Genomic DNA, 22,260 nt, shown 5'->3' with positions numbered 1-22,260 from the left:
CTCTCCAGTTTATCTGTAAAAGAATACTCAAACTGCAAAACCTTCAAATATGGAGGCAGAATCTTTTTGCAAAGAGTAAAACTACTACTTATAGATACTATGTAATTATCAATATTTTCATTTTAAAGTAAGGTGCACTACCATAGAAAAAAAAGAAAACCATTTTATCACAATATCTATTCACAGAGTAATTCACAATATTCCTTTGCTTCTCCTCTGTATTTCTTGGCTTGGTTTTAGTTTTAAGCAAAAACTTTGATGAGCAGACAGAAGTAGTACAGTTTTTTCCCAGAGCTACTGGCCCTGCACTGACATGAAGGTGCTGCAATGCACACATCTTGCCATGAAAAAGTTGCTGCCTACCTTCAAGATGTCAAAGATCACAAAACAGGCCCAATTTTAAAAGAGATCTTTGGTCTGAAATTAGGGACTTAAGGTAATGCTTGCAGTCTCTGCATCTGAATTTTATCAAGAAGTCTTTCTCAGACTCTTCCTACAAGATCCTGTACCAAAATGTTGTACTCTGAGCCAGCTGCATCAACTGTTGTCAAGCAAGGAGTTACACAAACAGGATCCCCAGGTGGCTCTGCAAGGACAAAGCAGGTTTGTTAGAGACACCAGAGGTGACCACAGCACTCAGCACTTTAGTCACAGAAATGTAACAACTGTAGGTATTTCACCTGTTTTTCCCAGATTCTGTTTTTTAATCCTTGAGCCTGAATTTTCAGCAGTGCACTAGAACACACCATGCTGTCCCTGTGTGTTTCTGCACTAAGAATTACAGAGGCAGGCGTAGAGCACAGGAGTTATGACTGACCTGGCTGCTGCCACAGAACCCTTAGGACGGAATTCCTGCAGGAAGAGCAGAGACCTGGTCTGTATCATGGGGCCATAACAACTACAAATCAGGGCTCACCACTTTTTCTTCTGTTGTCTAAATAAAACCCTAACACAGATCACATTTAAGCTGCTTGGTCATGGATAATAGATTGACTCCTTGCTTAGCTGCCCCACCACAAAAGTTATTCTGTTATTAAAACAACGGTTTTGCTAAAACCAAAACAATCAGGCTCATTTTTGTCTTTCATTTTAAAACATTTGAGTAATACTGAGCTGTTCAATATGAAATATATAAATTCTTTTGTCAGTGTCAAAATGTATATGTTTGAAGGACATCTGAAGAGGCAGCAAATAAAGCCTGAATAAGAACCATGTACAAACATGTAGCATTTCAGGCAACAAATCTGTTGTGTCAATGTGCCAGCATGAATCAGGCATTGTGCAGGCAATCTGCAGACATTGTAGACTGAAGCTGTTTGAATTGTTTTTAAAGTAATGCATTTGGATAAAAAGCACTATTTCTATTTTAGCCAAAAAACTTTGAAATAAGTCCAACTCTCCCAAAAGCACATTAAAAATTTTTGTTTCTTTCACTCAAGCGTTTAAAATTGTTTTCTTACCAATACATGCTGTACCACTACACGAAGAACTACCACAAATGTTCGATACAAGTATTGGGATATGACCATAACTACATATCTAATAAGAAGGCCAATATTATGCACAATAAACTATGCAGAGAGCCATGTGATTTCACTCTTCATCATGCTAAGGGTAACATTTTTACAAACATAACGTTAAAACATGACACATGGTCTAATGCTGTTGCTGTCAGCTGATGTTCCAGGCTTGGAGTTGGTGGAATCCTACAGTGATGAATTTTTACAAGACTGCGCCATTATCAAATGAAGAAGCTGGCAGCCTGTGTTAATAAGGGATAAGCTTGATTCAGAAAAAGGATTCACCCTACAAGAACAGGAGCACTTGAAGAAGTGCACTTCAGTTATGAAATGATTCCTATTTCATTATTCTACAAGCATTCTACAAGTACAAGCAGTAGAAGAGTGTACAGTAAGTGATACACAGTGGGGCTTGTGATTTTCCTTCCCATCACAGAAGCAATCTGAGAATTCTTTTCCCAAGGGGTTATTTTCAAACCAATGCTATACTCCAAGGAACAGAAGCAAAGGGGCCTCAGGCATCCAGGGCTTTCTCTCAGCTCAGTGGTCTCAGCAGGAGCACTTGACAAACAAGGCTTTCCCTCGGTGAGCGCGGATAAACGCTCTGCGAGTGAAGCTCATTGAGTCCTCACCCAGCCCTTCGTGGGGACAGCGCTGTTTTCTCACGGGCAATTTGCACTCAGGCTGCTTTGCCAGGACTGCCACAAAATGCTTCACAGCCTGCTGCTGAAACCTGCGAGCTGCAGGGGGGCTACACACGCTCCTCCTGCCCTCCTCGGCGTTCCCCCGTGGTCTCTTCCACCTCCGAGAGCTCAAAAAACTCAGCACCTGCCAGCGAGTCTACATTGTGCCTAACTAGAAACAAAAATATCCAGAATATAATATTAAAGTTTTAAAATAATTTTCATTATCCTTCATATGAATAAAATACCTGCCTTTGATATCACACATTAATACAACAATCCGGAGCTACCGTAAAGATACAGGATAAATAAAAAATGCCCTTCACCACAGAAAATACAAAAAAAAAAAAATCTTGTGTCAAATCAAAGTTATTTCCAAACAATGCATTTTTATTTTAGCAACTGGTATTTGTCGGAATACCTATAAAATAATTTTTAAAATATCGAAAGCATACATGTGATAACATTTTGAAAGTGAAAAGACTAAATTTCCTATTTTGAAGCATTTACAACATTTGCTTTCCTATTTCTCGTTTTACATTTAACAAAATAAGGACAAAAATTACTTTGTAAAAAAGCATATTAAAAAATCAATTTTAACACAATTTTAAGTGCCATAAAGGGCTTTATATCTTTGAAAAGCACTTATTAAAAATTACATCTTAAATACCCTACACTAGAAAGTAAGTTAGCCTATAAGCCTGATAGGGGTCAGGGTAATAACACAGAATGAACAAATTACACTGTCATTCCACTTAAATTATTTAAGTTATTTAATTTGACCTGTAGATAGTCTCTTGTCTTCTCATCATGCCTGACTTTTAAGTGGGAGGTCTTCATTCATGATGATCCTTTAATGGAAGCAAAGCTTTCTCCATTTAACCCATGGTGTTATCAATCATGTACAGGGATAAATGAGGCTGTAAGATTTTGCCAGTATCACAAATGACACTGTGACCTGAGGCCAACATCTTTATTTGCTTCTCCAGTGATTCACTTCAGCAGATATTAACCAATTTTATAATCCATGAAAGGCAAAATTAAAGGACACCATCCATAAAACAGAATAATTCCTATCAGCAACAAAGTGATGTCTGTATTATCTTATAAATTATATGGCCATACAGTGTGGTAATGTAATGAAGTAAAGATGGTAATAATCAAATGCCTAGGGCAAATGCTAATATGCATTTAATCACACAGCATGAAGCCATTTGTCACTACAGTTGAATGCATGTGTACATAAAATACATGAGTCACGTCCTTATTGTTATAGTATAACAGCATCAATTTCACACTATCACTTTACCACAATAACAACTGCAGGCTTTGATATTAACTAAAACATTCAAACGCCAGCAGTGCAACCAAGAGCAGTATCTTACAAAAACTGCTTGGAAATCTCTTCCCCCTGCTATTTAACTTAACACATTCCAATAGTGCATGTGTGCAGAATTTGATAGTATTTCTCTACAAAACCCCCTTCAGGTACATTTTTGCAACACTTTGAGTTTCTTTTTAGAAACAGGATAATTTATGGCATTTCAGTATAGGCTGGATTTGTTTTTAAGATTATTTCTACCTTAACAAATAATAATTGATTTTATTTGTTTGTTTATCAGTACTTACCTACAAACATGGAGACAAAACATTTGCTCCAACATAACCAAAGGTGTTTCCAAATGCTGCCTCCAGAAAAATTACACTGAAGCATAAGTATTAAATTCTGTGCTTGGTGAAACTCAGGAATGAAAATACTAATGAACAAAGTTTACCTGCTAAAGTCTAATAACTTCTTATTAAAAGGATGGCCATAAAAAGGTATCTATCCCCACCAGATGCAGGCACAGAAGTGACAAGAATCAGCACTATCAACTCTGTGCTTCAGATGCAGCCTACTAAAACTGACGTTTTAGCTGTAAGAAACATTTCTGTGACTATTTGTGAAAAACAGTACAAAAGTTTATGCACCTGAAATGAATTCACCCAGGCACAGAGCATACCTAATACACCCACATACACAGCTGTGTCCAGTTAAGAGCTGGGATTTAAATCTAAATGTGCTGAGTTACTCTATGGTCAAGATGTTAGTGCTGCTGTGGAACCATCAAGTCAGCATAATCCAGATTTTTGTCATGTTAAACTGAAAAGTATAAAACATCGTTTGCTTTTAAATGAAATTATTTTTAAAAATATTTATACTAAAAATGCCACAGGATGACTGAATTTTATACAAGACCTAAGTATTATAAGTAAATAAATAATCCCTGTACACAGGATAAGGTTCCCCTTAGGATCATTAAAGGCTGAAATACATTTAGCAGCTCTGCCTGTTTGATAAAAAACAAAACAGTAAGTCTTACATACATTTTCACTCTTCAAGGAAATGTCTTTTTGATACTGTTCAAACACCTTCTAGTACTGGAGAGAACTAAAAGCAGATTTGTCTAGAATCCATTGCTATATCAAAAAACCAAAACCAAGATAAATCCTTAAGTTCTGTTATCATTTTCTGAAGTTATAGCTCAGAAGTAAGTTTAGGAATTAGAAAACAGCCAGCTGTACCACGGGGGCATAAAAGCCCAGATTCCATGATTCTGCCAGGAAGAGCTCACCAGAAGGAACTGGGAAAACAAATCAGATGTTCATTGTTTTCCAGATTCCACACATCATGTCTGTCTCACATAAGCCAGGTGGTAAGAAAACCTACTGGCACCCAGTGTCATAAAATGAGGACTAGAAAACAACTGGGTACATGGCCTCTGTAAAGACAACTACAAAAAAGACAACTAGAGTAAGCCACATTGTTTAAGAACCATTGCTAATAACCTGTATGTAAAGGTTTAGGCAGCCTAACATGTATTTTACTGGGTCTTAAATTTCTTTGGCTTAATTTGATTTTAAAAAAATAATGATAATTTTTGAAGGCAGCTTTATCCCTATTACTATTGGTGTGTTTTTTTTTTTTTTTTTCGACTTTAAATCCAGAGATTTTCTGTAGGTAGGGTTATTTATTTTTAAACTTCTACAGGCTGAAAAATATTTAATGCAGTTATGTTTGACCTTGCCTTAAGTTTGATCCTTCAATTTAGGGATTGATAGACAAATGTTATTTTTCATTTTCTCCTCCATCCCACATCTTCCTACAAGAATGATACCATCTTTGGTGGGAAAAGCAGCAATTTGTGCACACCAGACACCACCCAAACCCAACAAGCTCACTGGGTTTGCCCAGAGTCCATCTGGATTAACCCAGAGTCCATCTGGACAGCTCCAGAAGTGCAGCCCCTTTGAGCTGTGAAGGAGCTACCACACCACGAGCTGATTTTGGGATGCACAGGGCTAAAAGGGGTGACATGAGGGGCACACCCCAGATCAGGGGGTGTAACACACCCTCTTCAGTGAGCTCTGCTGGGTTCAGTCTCTGGGTTGTTTCCTTTGAGGTAGTTTCTTTTGCAGCTTTCAGGTTTTAGTTGAGAGTGGCTCCATTCACACATACAAATGAAAGCAAATGAGCTAAACCTTCCACAAGAGTGCAGGTGCTCAGAAAGGCAGTGATACCTCTAGCAATTCCAGGAATTACATCTCTCTACACAACACAGGGCTATTTAACAAAAATCCTTCCTTCCTAAAAGGGGATTTGCCATGCAACTTCTATTTTAAAGATGCCCTTCTACAGTTTTATAAAAAATATCACTGTATTTACTCATTGTCATCTGCAATTATGATGATCTACAAATCATTATAGAATCATACAAGACAAAAAAAATTTCCTTCGCAGTCCTCAAAAACTTTAGAAGTTAATCACTTTTCAAAATATCCCCAAACTTTTCAGTTTTCAAAAATATATTGCCAATCTTATAAAACAATTTGTTCTAAAAGCTAACACCAATACACTTGTGGTGTTCATTTACAAACCATTATGTTCTTCCTAAAAATAGAACATCAAGACGTGGACTCTTTAAAAAGACTCAAAACCAGAAGACAACAAAATCTAATATTTTTGTTTATGTAGTCAGATGATATTAAATCAAAAATTATTTGAAGGAGGGATGAGGTAGACTTGTGGCTTTTGAAAGCAGGGGATTATATGATTTTTTTTTAATTTTACAGTAGATCAGGCAGCGTTGTCAATGCAATGTTTTTATTTTAAAGGACTGCTTTATACTAATTTTATTATAAATATTGTTTTATACTACTGTTCCATAGAATCTTCTTTTATCCATACATTGTATAAGCACAGACAATGTAAGAACACTTGTCCCAAGTTGTGTAAAATGTCTCTCTACCTCACTGTCTCCTCACTAGTGAACAAAAACCAAGTGAAAATTCTCTTCTACTGAATTAAAGTGAACAGTAATTCTCTTCCTTGGCTTTGCAACTTGGGGATTTTTAAATCTTTCCTGAGCACAAATTTGGATTGTATGTTGCTTTTTCTCCTGTAAGACTCATGTACAACACGGTCAGCAGTGTGCAATTTGTGCTGGGACAAAATTGGAGACCAGACTGCTGCTTCAGGGCTTTTCTGGAGAACATTCTCCAGCCTTTTACTGTTGTATTAATACTATTTTGCTGCACCTACTCTCAAAAAGTAGGTGTATTTACCTTTTCCATTATCTTCCCTATATATTGAGTTTATATTTATTAACTCACCTTAACTACACAGGACAGAATCATCCAGAGGGGTCATGACAGAAACTCTGAAACAGACAGGGTATTAAAATACAAAGTAAAGAAAGCAAAGATGATGTTCTTTGCCACTCTAGCAGCTGAAGACTTAAAATAACAGAGGTATACTCCATATAAGAGATATCCCACAATTCAGCACATCTTATCCAAGGAAAAGATTTGTGAACACGCTCGTGCTTCTTGTTTTCCAAAGATAAAGCAGCCCCAGTCACATCAAACTGTCCTTATCTCTGGTACTAGCAGTTTCTGGCCTAAAATCAATGGCATTTCTTTAACTTTTAGATAAGTGTGAAGATTTTAAATGTGGAAGCTGTACACTTGTTCTGAAGTTACCTTTCTCAAAGCCTAGGAAAGTATCGTGTCCTTTTGGGCTGGGAGATCGACACTGGCCCCATCAGAGAGCAAAACAATTGTCCTTAAAAACCTGCTTTGGAATCTTTGCTGACAGAAGATTCTGAAACAATCTGCTGAAATGGATTGTTCCTGCAATCTGAAACGATCTGCTGGATGACATAATGCTTTTCAAAGTCTCAGATTTTAATAGAATTATAGGAAAAGCATTAAAGAAAGAACTCTCAGCTGCTAGAACCCTCAGATTTTCTTTGTCAAGAAGCAATGGGTCTTGGTCTGTTGCTTTGCTTTTCCTGATTTCCTAGAAGTTTTTAAGTGGATTTTTTACTTTTTTTTTTTTTTTCCTCCACATTTCCAGCTCTGTTTCAACATGTGAATTAGGAAAAAAAAAAAAAAACAAAAAAAAACAGGGAAGCTGAACAACACATTCCTGAGAAGAGCAAACTGATGACCCAGAAAGCATATGGGAAAGTCCCTCTGAGAGCCCTTTTTTATTCAACCTGCAATACTTCATGTTGCTGTGATAACAGGGGTTCCAAGAAATTATTGCACTGCTCCAAATCAGCTTCTGAGATCATAATGCAGTAAAGATTACTCCCATCAAATACAGAGCTACAGCAAATGCACTTGAAGGGTGAAGTTTTAAAGAATTTTATCAGGTGCTCCAAAGTCTGTGTTAGCTGCCTGTTGAATTGTGGGTGAAATTTAAAAGACTGGAGCTGCTTGCCCAAGTACTGCATTGCTTGGGATCTGCCTTTTTGCCCCCACTACAAGAGGTTGCCTTCAGTAATCTGAATTCTTTTGATGAAAACACAATCTTTCACAAGCTAGCCAGCACGTTCCAGAAACAGGTGATTAAGTTTGGTTACTAGAGCTAACACAGATATATATTATCAGGATCCTTACTTTCTGTAATCAAAAATAATTACATATTATATTTGTCTTTTATGGGACATTACTATAGTAAGACCATACGTAACAACTGAATTTTTTTTCAACCACAAGTAAAATATTACTAATAAACTAGCAAAAGATATCTTAACTCATTTCAGCTCAAATTAAAAGAGGAAACCATAAACAGCAGCACTCTGATTAAAACTGTTTTCTGCTTACAGCATGTTTGCCTGTGGGATTAAATTCTCCTCCCTAGCCTTTCCATCCTAATACTTTTCAGTATTTAGTCAGCATCCTCTTAGCTATTAGTGTAGAGACATGAAGTGAGGAAGGGATTGACAGAAGTCAGGTTTACCCAAATTTTACCAGCACAGGATGAAACCAGGGGTGTTTCAGCGAGCCGAAAAGCAGTTTGTGTCCGTTCCAAACACCATGCTGCCACCTAGTCGACATCCAACGGAACTGTGCTGTCCTGGGTGCACTGCAGCTACAGCCACGGCCACGGAATAAAAATCGAACTGTTCTCCAAAAAAACCAGTGCAAGACTAAGCTGCCAGAAGCACTGAGAGCTCCTTCTAAATTCCCTGTCCGGCAGCAGTGCCCTGCCAGCACAAAGAAGGCACAGCTGCAGCTCTCAGTGCTGCAACACTGCAAAAAGAGTGGATGTGTTGAGCAAGCTGCTGCCTGCTTGTAGTGATAGTGGTGGAACACGTCTACCAAGCATAAACAAGGAAATAATTAGTACCTCAGTCCAAAATAATGTAATATGAGCAATTAACAGATTTGTGCTGTGCCAGCAATTTCAGACATTATTGATACTTAACCTTTTCCCAACACTTTTGGGGTATCTACTTTATATCTGGAAAGAACTGATTTCCCTGAAGGCTGGTTTGTTTCCTTTTTTTACCCTCTCTCTTCCTTTAAATGTGTCTGACACATATTACTTTTTCCTCCAGAAACCATTCCTCAACACAACTTATACCAACATTGCTATTGGTGTGCTATTGGTATTTATGTGGTATCCCTATGACAAAGCTTCAAATGAAAATTGTTTCTTTGCTGCCTGAGCATTATAGATAATGTCAATATTAGTGACAAAAAAATCGACTCTCATCATAGGAAAAATATCCTGATTTTTTATGTCTGCATCTCACTCTAGCTTAGAGCGAGGATGTCCCTGCAGCACCAGGTTTGGAACAGCTCCCACAGGAGGCCGAGAACGGCAGGAGAAGGCAAGGAGCAGCCTTGCTCCAGAACACAACGTTTTATGTCTCCTCTCCGTGCCACAGAATCCCCAAAATCCCAGAACAGCAGAGAGCAGGCAGGAGTCCTCCTCCTCCTTTGGGTACCCAGCCTGATACACGATCAACAGGTACAGAAGGCAGGATGCATGAACTTTCTGTAAAAATGCATTAGAAAAAATTACATTACATTGTGATAAAAACTTGAATGCAAAAAGCAGAAGAAAGAATAAAACAGCAACACTTTGAAGACGACACAAATATCCTCAACACGGTACTTTCAGAGCTCTCTTTCATGTTAGCCTTCACAATGAACATGAAATATACGAATGAGATCTTACTAGAAATCCTCATGGATGTCTTACGTATTTGTTCTGATTCTTAAGTGCATGGCAAATCAGAACTTCCCTAATTTTGCAGCTCAAAGCACTCTACTGTTGTCTACGCATTTACTTTGGGTGTTTTTTTTTTTTTTAGATTAAACATACAGTGCCCCAGCACTGCCAGAGATGTCCCAGGTGTTCACGTATTTTCCTCACAGCACTGTGGCAGGATGAAATTGACCAGATGCCCAGAGGCAAGCAGCCTGGCTAAATTCAAGCAGTATTTCCACACTCTGGATGGGGAATGGCATAAACAACCCATATGAAAAGCAAGACATTAACTCTACATATTAAAATCAAGGAATGACACCGCTCTCTTCAGGGCAGGCCCAAGATACGACGAGCACTGCGGCCGCCCAGGCCCAGCTGGAAAACCGCTTTTTTTCAAAAAAGGCCCAAAAAAAACTACAAAAAAGACATAAAACTACACACACACCTTGTTTTCCCCAGCTCCAGGGAGGGAGGTTGCTTCTTTAGCAGAACCAGAACCGAGTCTTTGCCCCGCACTGCGGGCAGCGGCCGCGGCTGCAGCGGAACCGCCCCGGCAGCGGCCGCGCTGCCCTCAGGGCCCGGCGGGGCACGGGCAGCGGCAGCGCAGCTCCGTGGGACACGGATTTCACGTTGTTCCAGAACAATTAGAGCAGGACGCCTCACCCTGCCCCGTCTAGGCGCAAATCTCCCTGGAAAGAGCCGTAATTCCAAACCGCTGCCCCTCCCCAGGCTCGGGGCCGGCGCGCTTGGTGCCCCTGGGGAGCGCAGCAGCGGGACGGGCACCGTGAGGGGTTTGGGCTGGGCACGCTCACAAAGCACCAAAGTACAGAAACGGAGTCAAAATACCCCAAATCCTCCACTCACAAAGCACCAAAGTACAGAAACGGAGTCAAAATACCCCAAATCCTCCACTCACAAAGCACCAAAGTACAGAAACGGAGTCAAAATACCCCAAATCCTCCACTCACAAAGCACCAAAGTACAGAAACGGAGTCAAAATACCCCAAATCCTCCACTCACAAAGCACCAAAGTACAGAAACGGAGTTAAAATAACCCAAATCCTCCCCTCTGCCCACTCACAAAGCGCCAAAGAACAGAAACAGAGTTAAAATACCCCAAATCCTCCCCTCTGCCCGCTGCTGACACCACATCAATGCATTTTAAAGTGTACAGAAGCCAGGAGCCCACTTGTTTTTCATGACACACCAGACACTTTTTTCTCATCCCACACGTGCCACCACACAGTTGTGAGCAGATGAGTATTTTGCTGCAATTTGTTTTACTTTTTCCCAGACATTTGTTGGTTTGTTCTTTAGGTTTGTTTTGGGGTTCAGGCTTTTTGACATAATGAATTAAGATTTGTTTATTTGACTTTGTTTAAGCCATGACAATATTGTTCAATTTTATGGCTGGTTAAAATGCACACAACGCTAAGGAGAAGGTGATTTGAGTTTTGGGCTGAAAACAGCCCAACTTTGCTGGAACACAAGTGATAAAGAAAATGCTATGTAACAAAATCAACATTTCCAAAGCACTCAAGCTATAAAAAACATATTTTTAATGTATTACCTGAAAGAACATTATTAAAATGATAAGCAGAATGATTATGATGATGCTCAGAACTGTACTCCAAGTAATTTGCCATTAAAGTTTTGTTTTCTTGGCCAGGCAGCCTCATCAACACAGAATACCAAAGGAATATTCTCAGAATGGTTTGTCAAACTCTGCTTTGCAACATTCACAGAAAATGCTAAGAGAATTAAAACTGAAATTATTATATCCAGCATTTTTTTAGAAATAGCACTATATAACGAAACACCACAACAACTTAAAGTTTCATTGAGAACAATTTCAAGATTTTATGCTGCTAGTTGTTACCATAGTGTCAAGCTTATGACTTTACCAGCTGAATAGTTCTCAAACTATGCAATTGAGAATAACTTAACATTAATTAATATAATTATCAACATATCATTAATAAATCAACACTGAACGCTGCATGGAAGAAGACCTAGACATAGGAGAAACAAAGGGGATACAAAGTCATACAAGTCAGGCAAGGCATAAGAGAAGAAGTAAAATGTGACAATAAGAGCTATAATGAAAAGTTATGCAGGACCTTATTTATCAAGGATTTATGTTTAACATGGAATGCAAGGTGAAGTTATCTAAAAACTGCTTGTTAGGATCCATTAATTTTGCTTGATCAAACACGAGAAATAAATAGGTTTCCAGCAATTATTTCATTTCCTGGACAATAGGGAATAGAGGTGACTTGCAAAAATGCATCTGCTGTTTTAAAGAAAACAAAACACAAATCCAAAGGCAATCTAGGAAACCTTTTCACTTATTTTCCTCTCTGTGCAAGAAATCAAATATAAATGTACAAAAAGTTGGTTTTTATTTAAGATGGTCTGTATTGTCATCAACAACAGCATGAAAGCATCATTTCCCTAAGTTTTATGTTGCCAGTGTCTTTCAGTAAAATCCACAGCAAATAATTCTGCATATTTCATGTTGCACATAAATCTCACTTTTTAGAAAGATAATACAGTCACTGTGGAATGAGTTGCCTTTTTTCCCCCCTGAAATCCTGAGATTTACTTGACAAAACCCAAAATAATAATTTGACACAACGATACCTGTAAATGTAACATTTTCCAAAGCACAGGTGGGAATGCATTCCTCTGCAGAAGTCTTTAAATGGTGATCTGGATCTCCCAGACAGGGACAGAATTTGGGCTGTCACCAGCAACAGGAGATTTATTCCTGCCAAGGCCACAGCTGGAGCAGAGGGCTGACCCTCGGACTGAAATTCAGAGAGTCACAAAAGAAAAAAAAAAAGCCAGCACATACTGGCTGCAGCAGCTGCTGGAAATTGTGATGTTTGTGACTCAGCACAGCACTCCAATCCTCAAAATACACTTGGCAGTGTAAGGAGATTAACACACCAAGCAAACCTTTGTCATCCCTCTAAAGGTTTTCACCAGGAATTCCAAGTGTTAATCATGCAAGTGAATACTTAAAAAGAAAAAAAAAATCCCTTTCCTGAGGAAAAAAACAAGTTAATTTTAAAATCTTTAGATGTCATCTCAAATCTGGATCCATCTTTATTGTAAATATCTGCTTGAGATCATTTGCCCATTTTTTAACCACAATATCTACTTGATAGTGAAACATACCAACCAAATGCTATGTTTCAATAAATTTCTTTCTCAGCAAAATGTAATTGCTAATTTTAACCCAAATTCCATTAATTTATACTTAAAACCAACAGTATCATTGTTGATATATTTCACAGTAATGTGACATTTAATTAGCAATTTTGGAGTTCATCAAATCCTATTTTTAGGAAGTAATATTTACAGTTATGACAGTTTATGTTTCAGTAGTTGAGTTTGCTTGTTTGTTTTAAAGTTCCTTATGTACAAACATATCCCTGGGGTAATTTGGACATAGTCCACCAAAGAAAACATTAACTTTGTCTTTTCACTTTAAGTTATTTTTAAATTAGAGACTGGAAGCACAAATTCTTACAGATAATACAATTGGTATTTTTTTAGTTTAGTAACAACCAGATACACTTCCAAACTTCATATATTAATATTTCCACATTCTTGAAGTTATGCTCCAATAAGAGTTTCCCATATAACTAAAACAAAAAAAATATACTGAGATAGTATTTAATGCTGAGCTTGCCTTAATGTTTTATACAACCAACTTAGAGATGGTGAAGATGTCCAAGTGAGAAAATGGAAACAGTCCTCCTATTTGGCTTGCATTTACAAAACTCCATTATTGTTCCATTAATAATGGAATCTTTTCCATTCATAGTAATAATTCATAATAATTTCATAATAATTTTTCTGTATCTCTTTAATATGATCAGACCAGGCATTGGAAAGGAAAATTCCATTACAGATGGACTAGAGGAAGTGGACTGTTCTTCAGCCTTTCAACTTTTTCTGTGTCAAGCTCTCAGAACCACAGCAGAGCTCTTCCCCAAAAATTTTGCCATATTCTTCCAAATTATTAACTACTGCATTTAGACTGTTGCTTCTTAATTCAGCATCAGTCTTTTTGTGATGGTTCTTGACTAAGTAAAGTGAGTTTATGAGAAATATATCTATAGAAGAAAATATTGAAACACTTAGGAATTGAAATATTGTGAATGAGATCTACCAGAAATATTAAGGAAACTTAACACTGGGATTCATTTTTGAAAATAATTAATATAGCTGCATACAAATATCAAGATGATAACAGAAAAATCAGACACACTGCTCCTCTCCTGTTGGAAACAATGGCTTTTATAGATATTAAAAGATAACTACTGAGACAATTGTGTTGCACATGATAGGGAAGAAAAATAAAATAAAATATTCCCTTCATGAAGAGAATAAATACTTATCTCTTCCTCCCATGTTAAACGGGTGCATAGGTCTTCCTACACTGTTTTTGTTATTTTGCTCAAACCAAGGGGTGGGGAAGGGAATGCAAAAGAGGGAATTTTGTTTATTTCCATTATCCCTACACACTAAAAACATGCTTATGGACTCCTATCTTTGATTTAAAAATCAAATTTCAGTTTCTGTGGTCTCAGTTCTTCCCAAAAAGCTTCATGTGTTAGATCTCCTTAGAGCAGCTGTATTTTCAGTGCTTCTTGCTCTGGACATCTCCCCATTTTCTGAATTATTCCACACTCACATCAACCAAGCAAGCAGTACTAAAGCTCCATTGTTCTGCCTGTTGCAGAAGCATTCCTGATCAAGAAATCAATTAAATATATACTTACTCTGTAGCTTTTTGCTGTCAATGATGCTATTCACAAGCTGTGTACACCATGAGCTGCTTCACTGAACACTACTCACCATCAAAAAAAGATTAAACCCCCCCCCCCAAAATGTCTGCTACAAGTGACAAGTTTCAAAACTAATTTTTTTTAATGAGAACTGCCTCATGGTTTTCTTACATTAAGGACATAAGCTGCTCTCACACTCTCACTTGTGCAGGAAGTGTCATTTAATAAATAAAGAAATAAAGCTGCTTATGTGGGTCAAAAATCTGTCTTAAGAACATAATTCTGAACATCCATCTCTCAACTACCCATGCCCAATACCGTAAAATATCATCTTGACCTGTTTCTCAATTATAAAACTCTGTTCACACGTATTCTTAGAATTACAAAATGGTATCAGATTTTTAATAAATTAACATAAGAAAAGACATTTCTTCCATATTTAGTTCAAATAAAAAGGATGACTTTTTGATCACATAAAACCCCACAAATGCTACAAAGGCATATAAAGCCTGTTACAATACTTCCTTAATATTTTTCTAGAATTTTTAAAAAAGGGGTGTGGGATTTTAAAAAGTATTTATTGTTATTATAAACAATAACATCTTGTTTTATATATTTTTAAATATATAAATTTATTTTATAAACAAAATTTCTTCTTTTTTTCTTAAAAGAAAACCAAAACTAGCCACCACCATCAAAGTCAACGGATGATATTCCTGGAAATAGCAACACATCTAAAATTAGAATTTAATGAAAGACTTAAAGGGACTTAAGTCTTTTCCAGTTTTGTTTTTCATAATTGTGTTGCACAAAATAAGCTGGTGTAAGAGATTAGGGGGAGGGGAAGAATCAGAGACTCTTTGGCTGACTGGATGCATTACATTAATTTCTTAATATGTGAAGGAGTGGATTACCCCTCTAACAGCAATGGGAAATTAGTTCCTTTATTTCTTCATTAAGACTGTGGGAGGGAAATTAATTTTCTACTCTGGTTTTCAAAATTAATTGAATATATCTTTATTAAAGTGATAAATATATACACATACTTTTTGGTTGAAAGAATTCTCTAAATTAATCCTAAACAGATGTTTTCACAGCGGTTTGGTAGCACATGGGTTTTTTTTGGGTTTTTTTTTGTTTGTTTCACTTTGTGATGTTCTAAAAAACCCTGAATAAAACAGATCACCCAGTATAATAAAGATGTTTATAGAAAAAAATCATCTGAAAAGAATCTTTATAATAAAGAGTCATTTTAGTAGCATTAAATAGCATATTGTTTAATCTTCCTTGCTGCCTACTCTGTATTATTTTTGTTCCTATGCTCTCGCAGGTTTCATTGTGCACTTCAGTGTCTATGCTTTCCAACATACAGGTATATGCATTAAAAAATGATTTTGATTGCTTTTACAAGAAACCACAGCTTTTAAAAGCATCACCCACCCAGCTTGAAGTTAAGGCAAAGTGCCTTGAGGTGCCTTCTTGTGTGTGTTGGTTCTTGGAGGAATTTACAGAGCATCCAAAAGTTGCTCACTTTACTTCCTGCACCTGCAGTTTTTATATCTGTTTGTACTGTAAATGTATTTAATGTATTAAATGTAAGTACACCACAGGATTTTATTTTATTTAGATTCTTCAGTACTCTTTTGGGCAAAATCAACCACCTCAAAGTGACTTGATGCCAGTAGTGTTTTTATTTAGCCTTCCCTTGCATAATTGGTATAATCATTTTTGCAACATCTTTCTTATACAAAAAAGTAAATCATAAGCATTTTTCTAGAGAACTTGGACAGTTCAGCATTGGAGGAAAAAAAAAACAAACTACTGATAACAGTGGTGATTCCACCACAGCAGAATCTAAGAGCTTATAAAGGAAAGTCAATTTGCCAGGCCTTTAAAACCTTCATCATCCTTCATGTACTTGTGGCCTAGATGCTCAAAAGAGCAAGAAAATTCATAACAGATTAATAACAGAATCCTAAAATTTAATTTTCCTTGTGTGCCTTAAATGCATTTTACAGAGAACAGAATTTCTCATCCCTTGTTCAATTACAATTAAAAGTCCGTCCTATTCCATGGGGCCTCTGTCTCCCTAGAAAAATATGTAAACATGCCCAGAACTCTATCAACACACAGATTATTTAAATTTCATTTTTTGTTTTCAAACTCAAATGGTCAACTTTTCAACTGCTACCATCTTTCACATGATTTACTGTTTCTGTTGTTCTGTTACTTCATTTCTGAAATTGAGCTGCAGTCACACCCAGACTCGCACTATGAAAAGGTTGGATACAATAAATAATGAAACAATGTGGGGAAATTCAGCTGATGTCCTCACTAGAAGTTAATAGGAAGCTCTTGTTTGTTTAGTAACACAAACAATATCATAATTATGGACACAAAGAGTATGGGGATTAAATACACAAGATTTATGTTGAACAAAAGCAAGACTGTCTCAAAAACATTCACGCACCATGATTCAACCCACCTGTTTAATCCATTCCACTGGAATAGCTCAGCTCTTTCACAACTGCCAGTCACAGACTTGCAAAATGCACCTGGGAAAAAGAGGCAGAACAAGTGATTCACTCGTTTATATAATTTACTGCTTGATCTCTGGCTTATTAAGAAAAAAATTTGACTGAGCCCACAGAGCATCTTCATTAATATGTTAATCACAATTTACAAAGACAAAATAAAATGCATCTTTGTCCAGAGAAACAATTTAATATTAATGCATAGAGGTGAAAAATGTTTCAACTCTAGCTGTTCTTTAAGGGAGCACGAAGCAGAACAAAAGGAAGTCTGGATAAAAATTAAATAGCAGACAAGAGCTCAAATACCTGAGGAAATGAGACAATGGTGAAATAATCAAAGAAAGCATCACCAAAACCCCTGTTCCTTAGAGAAGAAAATGTATGAGCCACACCATAAATAAGATGGCCCCTTCTGTCCTGGAAGCTCCTTCCAATGTGAAAGATTGGAGCCTCTCCCAATTATTTATTGCTGTTTTAATTGCCTCATGCATTTATGGAGGAGGTTGTTGAAGGCCCTGCCATCCTCCATGTCATACAAATTCCTTCTGTCACGGACACAACAAAACCCACCACATTAAGTCCCTTCTCCCAAGACATCTTTTTAAATTAAAAAAAAAAAAAATTGCTCCCCAAGATCCAGAAGCAAGGAAACTCCAGAAGGCTTTTCATATTCAACTCTTCAATCTCCAGATAAAAAAAAGGAAATAAAGGATTTTATAGAAAGCATCCTCAAACCACCTTGAGGCAGGGCTCAGTAACCTTCTCCAACACACAGCAATAGCTTTGTATGAATGTGACAACATGAGGTTCTCCTAAAGCATAAGTCAATTAATTAATACAGATTATGTTCCCAAGAAGGGACTCTCACTAAGCATTAGAGTTTGGCATCCCCTGTGAAAAATAGTTTGCCTTTGATAGAAATGTCAAGAATTGTATATACACCTGAGATGCAGTCACTAAAACTAAACTAAATTCTAAAACTGACTAAATTCTGCCGGAAACAAAGAAGGAATCCATAAAGCAAAAAGAGACAGAATTTGTACCACTACTCCTTGCTGGAACACTCTACATAGGGAGATTACTGAACTGAATTTTCTGCATATTTTTTTAGGCAGAGAGACTATTTAGGCAGCTTTTCATCACTGATCTTGATAATATTTTTCAGAAAAACTTCTGTCTAGTCTACAAGTGTTTTTAAAACTAGCTTTTACAACACAGCAAAGAATGACTTCATCCTCAACAGAGCTGGCTTTGCCTCACACGTGTGGAATTCTCTCATTTGGACTAAAATCACCAAATTGATTTGATTACTTCTTCAAAATCAGTAATATTCACTTTACTCTTATATGGGTGTAATGTCCTTGGTCATTTTCGAGAAACTGTAATCAATATAAATCAATATTAAAAAACCAGCACAATATTCAGGAAAAAAACCACATGAAAAACAGTAAAAATGTGATCTATTATCAACCCAAATAACCATTCAATCTGCTTAGATAAAAGCACCTCTCTCAGTTAAAGTTGTCTTCTATGCACCACTGCAAACAAGTTGAATTTTCAAGATTACATGCCTAATGGAACTTAAAAATCCCTTTTTCACAGTAAGTCTTCAAACAGCTCTCCCACAATCACAAACAAGTTCCTTGTGGATCAACCAAATCCACAGCAAATAGAAACTGCCTGTATCACAGCAACAAACACAAAGTTTACAAATAGATCTCCACGGCCACCACAGTAAGTGCCAAGCATAATGGAAACATCAAATCTTTTGCATTAGTGCACGTCAGAAGCTGCACTGCTGCTGCAGCTGAGCAGGATTAAAACACAGCCAGAGCTTCCAGTCTGCTGCTACATCACTTCACCTACAAACAACCCACAAGCTCCATTTTGTTAGAAAATGAAACCTTTCCAAGACAGCTTTGATAACAGATCCTCAGCAGGGACATTCCAAATTTTAAATGGAGGTGTTGCAGGAGAAGGCTGAGAGGCCACCACACAGCTCCCTCTCCTGTGAGCCAGGAAAGGAAACTGGTTAAATCCAAGATCTCAACTCCACAGAGAAATGGGTTACTGAGGCAAACAAGGGAACACAACAGAAATAGCTAAGGAGCTAAATGGAAATCCCAGAGCTCCGAAAGTTGAGATCAAATGGAAACATCAGGGCTTGGCTGTGCTAGAAGACAGTATCACAGAACCAGAGGATGGTGAGGCTGGGAGGAGGTCAGTCACTGAGTGCCTCCCACACCCAAGCAGGGACACTGCTGCCAGCTTTGCAAATCTCCATGGGCAGAGACATGGAGACATGGCAATTTGCAAATCTCCATGGGCAGAGACATGGAGACATGGCAATTTGCAAATCTCCATGGGCAGAGACATGGAGACATGGCAATTTGCAAATCTCCATGGGCAGAGACATGGAGACATGGCAATTTGCAAATCTCCATGAACGTGGACAGAGACCCCACAACCTCTCTGGGCAGCCTGTGGAGTCTTAACTTCTTTTTTGCCAGGGTCAGGATTAAATGCATGAAACAGTATTTATTTCTTGTTGGGACTCAGATGTTTGTTAGTTCTTATCTGTGTTACAGTCTCACAAACCCTGAGTTCTACAGCCCTTCACTCCAACAAACTAAAAATGGAGCCCCACCTCCCTCTCTATGAGGCCTTTTAAGGATAAACTGTCCAATTAAGAAATGACACCTAAATTATTTTCACTTTTAACCCAATAGCCAACCACCCATGGTCCACAATGTGGACTTTTTATCCAATTACACAAAACCACCCAAACCCATGGAGAAGAAGGTGAAGAAGAAGGAGCAGCCACTGCTCTAAAACCTCCATCTTGGCTTATATATATTACTACATTCTAAACCCTTAAACTCTGAGTTTCCCACCCTGTGATGTTACACACTTCCATTCAAACTCCACCCCCACAATCCCAGTTCTGTCATTCCATTCTGGAAGCTTCTCCACAGCCTCAGGTCAATGCAGAGTTCTCTTGGGGGTCAGTGCCTGGCAGCACAGAAAGTCTGGAATTCTCAGCAGCCAGGGCTCCAACGCCCAGTTTAAAAAAGCAGAAGAAAGAGTTTCCTTAGGTTCAGAAGGAGCCTCGTGTGTTTCAGTGTGTACCAGCTGCCTCTGGGCTCCTTTACATCCTCCCCTCATCGATGAGGCCAAGAGCTTTTGTCCTTGCCCAGTGACCTTAAACACCAAACCCAGACGGGGTCCTTTCACCAATCAAAAAGTAACTCACCAAAACTGTACCAGGAGAAGCCAGAAGCAGAATTCCATCACACTGCTAGAAGGTTTTGACGTGATTTTTTTCTACCCTGTGCATATTTGGGAGCAAATGGTTTCCAATGAACCAGCTCATGGTGACAGTTTTCCAGAAACCATTTTATGGAATGCTCACATCAGGACATTTATGTAGAAGTCTCACAACCTAATAGTCTTTTTCATGGGAAAAAAAAAAAAGTTTGGTCTTATTAAACTTGCTGCATCTAAAAAAAAATTTGAGCAAGTGACAATGCAGAAATTTAATCCTGTAATTATAAGTAATTATACATTTATAATTAATTTTTAAATTTCTAATTATAAATGTATAAGTATTTTTGTTATTTTTGTGTTATTACAAGTGTCTATGATTATTTCTGACCAATATGAATTATCTCACAGCCTAGTGGATAATAACCAAATATTTAAATTATGTGTAGGCTTTCCTAAAATATTTTTCAAAAACTATGCCTGAAACTTAAGTTTCATTCTGAAACTTAACAACTGACCTTACCTAAAATCCTAGTTATTTTGCTATTAAATAATTTAAAGATCTTTTTAGAAACATGAATTATATATTCATATAATTATATATATATATATATTCATATAATTATATATTAAAAGCAAGTGATATAAATTAATTTCCTATTTTCCACCTCTCCAAATATTTTAAATATATATCTACTATACTGTATACTGGTATTTATCTGGAAAGGTTGATGAAAGTAATATCTTAATTGATAGTTCCATCCTTCTGAGCATCTTCATCACACAGCTTGCTAATCAGAGCTATTTTACCTGAAAAAATACCACACAAGTAGGAAAGTTACATGCAAAAGATACTTATTGCCCTGCCATGCTAAAAACTGCATATACATGGGAAATATTCCATTTAACCTCAGCACTTGCTGCACCCTTTTTTACTTGTCATTACCTTTTCTCTGATCTGCATAACAAACCAGAAGTCAGGCACACTTCTAGTCACCACCTATCATTTTTCACACATCCATTTACCTGCACAGAGTGAGGGTTCACTGCCAGTCCCCAGGATCACAGAGCTGGGAACTCTCAGAGTCTGAGCTCAGAGGGACACTCAGGAGAAAGTTACAATCTCCTCCAAAGCAAAAGACTGTGCTCTCCTGTTTTCCCAGTCTATAACAACTTTTTTTTTTTTTTTTTTGGTTACATCTCAAATAATAAATAAGCTATACTGGTTTTGAAAAACCTCCACCACGCCTGCACAAGCACCCATGCACACACAGACAGAAGACACAATTTTTTTGCTAAAACATGCACTAAAATAGAAGTATTTGTGTAAGCCTTGATGGGTGTTAAAGCTCTGAGGGCCTCTCCCAGCAGAGCCCTGCTGCTGCATTGCTCCTCCATCTTCAGAGCAGGGGTGAGATCCAGCAGAGAGTTTGGATGGGGCTGATCCCTCAGTCTCAGTCCACACCTGGAGCCATCTCCTCTGATAGGGGCAGGGCCAGGGGATGGATTCACATCCACTCCCCAGAAGGCATACATGAACAATTCCAAAAAATCTTTTTCCCCCCTCTATTAACAGTGTTATACAGTGCTGGCATAACACAATGGAGATTACCTGCTACTTGTACAGCAGAGTTTCCTCACACAAAGCTGTTGTTAGGACACAAAGGAAGTTCCCACACTGGCATGCAGGTACTTTACTTACACTTCAATGCACCACAGAGCCCTTGTACATTCATGCCCTTGCACTGGAGCTGTCAGCAGCTATCTCACAGCTGGCACCACCCTCTCTGAGACACCCAGGAATTCAGGGTGAGGGCTGAGTAGAGGGTCATGGGACAAAGTAAGGCCCTTTACAAAGTAAAGGTAGTTTCTCCTGCCTTCCAACAAGCAGCAGCCAAGTATTCTTAT

The 22,260-nt window shown here is 37.7% G+C and overlaps 1 protein-coding gene across 3 annotated transcripts in view; it reads right to left on the bottom strand.

Moving 5' to 3' along the window:
- CCDC73 (coiled-coil domain containing 73) overlaps window positions 1-10,512 on the bottom strand; it is a 66,458-nt gene extending 55,946 nt beyond the window's left edge. For 2 of the 3 annotated variants that reach the window (XM_053946884.1, XM_053946882.1), the window contains exons 1-2: window positions 6,857-6,905; window positions 364-586 (exon numbers count right to left, since the gene is read on the bottom strand). The gene's annotated coding sequence lies outside the window, so the exon portion shown is untranslated. Of the gene's footprint in view, window positions 1-363; window positions 587-6,856; window positions 6,906-10,197 lie in introns of those variants that run through there. The other variant, XM_053946883.1, reaches the window with a different exon arrangement.
- Window positions 10,513-22,260: the final 11,748 nt, after the last annotated feature.

This window comes from Vidua chalybeata, chromosome 6 (genome assembly GCF_026979565.1).
Source record: "Vidua chalybeata isolate OUT-0048 chromosome 6, bVidCha1 merged haplotype, whole genome shotgun sequence".
In the NCBI taxonomy this organism is placed as follows: Eukaryota; Metazoa; Chordata; class Aves; order Passeriformes; family Viduidae; genus Vidua; species Vidua chalybeata.
Note: the sequence above shows the minus strand (reverse complement) of the source record. Positions and strands in the feature narration are given on the sequence as shown.